Source organism: Myotis davidii, unplaced genomic scaffold (genome assembly GCF_000327345.1).
Source record: "Myotis davidii unplaced genomic scaffold, ASM32734v1 scaffold147, whole genome shotgun sequence".
Taxonomy (NCBI): Eukaryota; Metazoa; Chordata; class Mammalia; order Chiroptera; family Vespertilionidae; genus Myotis; species Myotis davidii.
This window is the reverse complement of record NW_006383010.1, coordinates 3,466,796-3,471,941: the sequence shown is the minus strand read 5'-3', so window position 1 is coordinate 3,471,941 and position 5,146 is coordinate 3,466,796. Positions and strand designations below refer to the sequence as shown.

General features: G+C 39.9%; 1 protein-coding gene across 1 annotated transcript in view; it reads right to left on the bottom strand.

Annotated features, from left to right (window-relative positions):
• PKIB (protein kinase (cAMP-dependent, catalytic) inhibitor beta) overlaps positions 1–4,289 on the bottom strand; it is a 64,374-nt gene extending 60,085 nt beyond the window's left edge. The window contains exon 1 of the mRNA XM_015557840.1: positions 4,220–4,289. The gene's annotated coding sequence lies outside the window, so the exon portion shown is untranslated. The remainder of the gene's footprint in view (positions 1–4,219) is intronic.
• Between the last annotated feature and the right edge of the window lie 857 nt (positions 4,290–5,146).

Sequence of the window (5,146 nt, the reverse complement as noted above, 5' to 3'; positions counted from 1 at the left end):
ATATATATATATAATTAGTATTTTATTGGGGGGCATTTAAATATTTTATTTAATTGTTGACACTATTACAGATATCTCCCATTTTTCCCCCCTTTACTCCCTCCTCCTAGCTACTACCCCCTCCCCCCCCACCAAACCAGGTCTTCACTGCCCTACTGCTCATGCCCATGGGCTATGCATATTCTGCATTGTTTTTAAACATAAGAAACAGCATGATGAAAAGAACAATGGGTGGAAAGGTATATGTCTTCTGGATGTTACCCCAAGCAATTGTTTGCTTTGGAGACTGGGGCTGAGCATTTCAAGGACTGCATTAAACCAACTGTGCTGCTCAGAACGTCATTTCCCTCCCCCAACCCTGTTTTTTTCAGATGCAGGCTAATCCTCCATTGTGACCTGCCTGGGAGAGTCCTAGTTTACTTACATTTTCCCAACTTCCCATTTGGCTTCGTTTTTGTCATTTTCAAAAGTTCTCAGTGTTGACAACACATAAAGACATAAATTAGAAGGATGTTTTCTCCTAACTCTTCCAGCAATAACATCCTGTCATCCATGATCACCAGATGTGAATAGCAAATGTCTTATCAAGGAAAACAGACATTTCACCAGGGAGAACAGAGCTGGAACTATATATAACTACGCAGATCTCAAAAACATCGTGTTGTTAAAGAGCAATGTGGTATTATTTTTGTAAAATTTAAAAACACAACCAGGACTAAATAGTCAAATGATTGCATAAATACACGGGCAAAAGTATAAAATGGATTGGAACCATATACACTAATTTATAGATGCTTCTGGAAGGAGACTTAACTAATTGTAGGATTTTGTTACTTTAAAAGTATTTTAAGTCAATTCTGAGAGGCAGGAGTTGATTTTATTCTTTGTTCTTCTCTGTCTTGTTTAAATGTCTAAAATGTAAACACAATAATATAAAACAGAACATGGACTAGTGAATCAAAGAGAAGGTGGAGCTAATCAGGAAAGACCTGGAAAAGTGAACAGAGTATTGAAATGGCTCATTTATTGCAGCTAGTAAACACAACTTGCAGTCTACCAGTCTTTTGAGTCGATGTTACAGGCAATCCCAAATTGTTTCATTGGCTTGTGTTGGCATAACCAGGCTATAGCACAACCACCTTCTGGCTTTCTTAATGGCTAATTCAAATTCTTCAATGGTCAATACCAACAACATGACTAAAACACAGAAACTGATTGCAACACAGATACTTAATTACAGCCAAAGCCCCAGCAACTCAAATTCATCCAAGTGCATGAGCAGGCTTTCTTTGAAGAGGCCATTGCACACTGTCCCACATCCTTTCTGATACAACAAATGGAGGGTGACAGTATAGGTCCCTTAGCATAATTCAAAGAGTTACAGACTGAGCTGGAAAGGGAATCTTTCCAACAACAGAACAAATAAGCAAAAGCTAACAAAACTCAACAATTGGCCCAAATTGTAGCCTTCTTTTAAAAATATATATATTTTTACTGATTTCAGAGAGGAAGGGAGCGGGAGAGATAGAAACATCAATGATGAGAATCATTGATTGGATGCTTCCTGCACCCCTGCAACACCCCATTGGGGATCCAGCTCACAATCTGTGCACATGCCCTGACCGGGAATTGAACCGTGAGCTTCTGGTTCATAGGTTGACCCTGGCGGCCCAATTTGTTTTTTAATGTCATGCGCTTACTGTCTCTCACTGCACATTTTAGAAAGATTTTGTTTTTACAAACCCCAGGACAGGGAGAGAGGGACTTACTACATTAATGGGTATCATTTTAACTTTCTGGATTGTTTGAGGGAGTCTAAGTGTTTTCCAAGACAGAACTCCAGGTCCCCATAGCAGTCCCATTTATTGCATGCCTATTATAGTCTAAACATTTTAAATTAGTTCATTTACACTCATTATTTTATTCAGTTCTCACTACAGTCCTGTGAGACATATACTATTACTATCCCCATTTCTCTGATGTAGGGACTAAGACACAGAGATGAGAAAGTTGGCCAAGGTCTAGGAGTGAAGGGCAAAGCTGGTCGACTTGACTCCATAGCAGCCTGAGAGTCCTTCATTATATTGTCATCAGGGGAGGCCTTCCCATTAATGAGCTCAATAACATTTCCTGTAACCTTTGTCCTCAAGGATGAGTTCATTACCAACCTTCCATCCTCAACCTGTCACCACCCCATAAGTAAACTCTCTGTGCCACATTCCCTCCTAGTGGGACCAAGCTTCTGGAACCATCTCTGTTACCAGGGGTAGCTTCTTATAATTACAGGCAGCCATTTCTTTGATTAAATAAAAATGTGTCTTCCTCTCATTCCCATCCACTCAGCCAAGCTTTGCCTTCTCAGTCACACAGGACAGATGATAGTCCTCATATAATTGAACAAAGTTAGCATGTCATCCCTAAGATTTCCCCAGGTACTAACCATCAGTCAGTCACTCCGGACATGATGCTCTTAGTCCCTCACAGACCTGTGGTCAGTTTCTTTCTTGGTCAGCATCTCCAGTTCACAAACGCTGGGTTAGTGCAAAGCATCTACACTCCGAATCCTCAGTGCTCCAAAAGGTGCCGGCACAGGGTAAATGGGGTAAGGGCTCAATAAATGCTTACTGAATAAAGGAATGAGAGTTTGCAGACACTGTGAACACTAAATGGCGATTATACTGTCATCACTACCAATTAGTGCTAAACTGTCAATGACCACCTCCATTCTTTGTGTATATATATATATTTTTTCTCTCCTTTGCAAGGGCTGTCTGTTCTGCTCTTTTGTTTGTTGGTTGTTTTCTTTGTTTTGTCACCCATTTTACCCTCCAGAACTCACCACTTTCAAACAGTTCTTTGACAGTCTTCAAAAAGTGACAGCCAGGCTAGCATGAAAATTAACAAGATTTATTTCTTGATCTCTAGGCTTGTGCTTGTTTGATTTTGTTATTCTTATTTAACACAAAATGTCTAAGCCTCTCTTTTGCTTTTATTACTCATGAGAAGAAAACATCTCATGCATTTCTTTTGGCTACATCTCGGCCTTTTTTCTGAGGATGGTCAATAATATGTAAACTAAATATATATCTATGCACAAACAAAGAGTCATGCTTAAACCAGTATTTGTTTGGGGGTGTGGGGGGGTTGAAGGTAGGATCTAAACTCTATAATAATATTTATTATTATTTAGATTCAGGCATTTTCAGACATGTCTCATGGGCCAGCAGGATAGATTTGCCGAGGATATAACTTCATGAATTCTTATAAAAAGAGCATTGATGATGGCTGTTAGCCAACACCCAGGACCAAGACCTCTAAGTTTCCTGATAAAATGCCACCTAAATTTTTTTTAATATATCTTATTGATTTTTTACAGAGAGGAAGAGAGAGAGATAGTTAGAAACATCGAGAGAGAGAGACATCGATCAGCTGCCTCCTGCACACCTCTTACTGAGGATGTGCCCGCAACCAAGGTACATGCCCCTGACCGGAATCGAACCCGGGACCCTTCAGTCCGCAGGCCGACGCTCTATCCACTGAGCCAAACCGGTTTCGGCGCCACCTAAATTATTAACAGTCCTAGTCCTTGTGCCAGAGAGGGAAGAACCTCTTTAGAGTTGATGGGTAAAGAGAGTGGAAGAAACAAACCTGATCCAAGGACAATGGTCAGGCTAGAAAGGAGGGGAAAGGTGGCTGAATGCAGAATATTGGGCAATTTGATCATGGAAACTAAAGGGCACCACAGCTGAGACAGAGGCAGCGGTGGGGATGGTCCATGTCAGCTGAGGGACCACTAGCAGAAAGACCTGGAAAAGCGTGAGGGGCCTCAGGAGGAACAGCAGTGGCCACGAATCAACCCATTGCCAATGGACACGGAGACAGAATGGATATAAACCAGAAGATGGGGAAGTTCATGGGCCTGCTGGTTACTCTTTCCATGAGCTATTTTGGGACTTGGAGTCTAGTAATTTTCCTACTAGAACCCAAGAGATAAAAAAAATCACTGTTTTGTTAGCATTCATGTGAATTGATTGTCAAAGTCCAGGCTGATATCTCACACACACACACACACACACAAACCACTTTTTCCTCTTCATTTCATTGCTCATTGATCATAATACATTTTCCTGCCCCACTTGTTCTGGGGTCCCAGCATTAAAAACGCAGAGCTACGCTGGAGGGAGATTAAGAAAACAATCTTTCCTGCACCATACTCTACCTTAGAACGGGAAATACTTCTCTCCAAATGTTATCATTGTGGCACTCCTCTCCAAGTATCCACTGCATAATTGAAGACAGAAAACTGGAATTATTTCATTGTTATTAGTGATAACATGTTTTAAGACTTTATAGAAATTTAGGAATTACTCAATGACATTGTGAATAACTTCTACTGAAATGACTTGCTCTGGCACGTGCAAGAAGTATAAAATTCTCTAGTTGCAATCCCTTACTCTCTTGGATGCTTAACTCAAATTTAGTTGACCTTTTTAGGTGAAACAATCCTAATTTCTAAGACATTGTCTTCTCTCAAACTCCACCTTTATTTTTAAATTTTCCTTCAGTTGTTTCTTTATGTTTTCTTAATTAATCTGATATTTATTTTATATCATATGAATAACACGAATATACAGATAATGTAAAATACAATGCTATCTTTATTTTGCTTAAATCGGTTTTGGGAATTTTCAAGCTGATTTAGCTCCTCTAAGTTTCTATTTTAGTAAAAAGTACCGTATTGTCTTAGTGATTGTAACTTTATAATTTTTTTTAATACTTAGAATTAGAAGTTCCTTCTTCATTAATCTTTATTTTCTGTTTGTTTGTTTGTTTTTAATCCTCACCCGAGGATATTTTTCACTGATTTTTAGGGAGAGTGGTAGAGAGAGGGGAAGACAGAGAAATATTGATGTGGGAGAAATACATCGATTGGTTGCCTCCTGCATGAGCCCTGACCAGGGTCCGGGCCGGGGAGGAGCCTGCAACCAAGGTGCTTGTCCTTGACCAGAATCGAACCCGGGACCCTTTGGTTGGCAGGCCGACACTTTATCCACTGAGCCAAACCGGCTAGGGCCATTAATCTTTATTTTCAAAATTTTATTTTTCCCAGGATGTCCATTATTCCTGATGAATTTTAATAGCTATT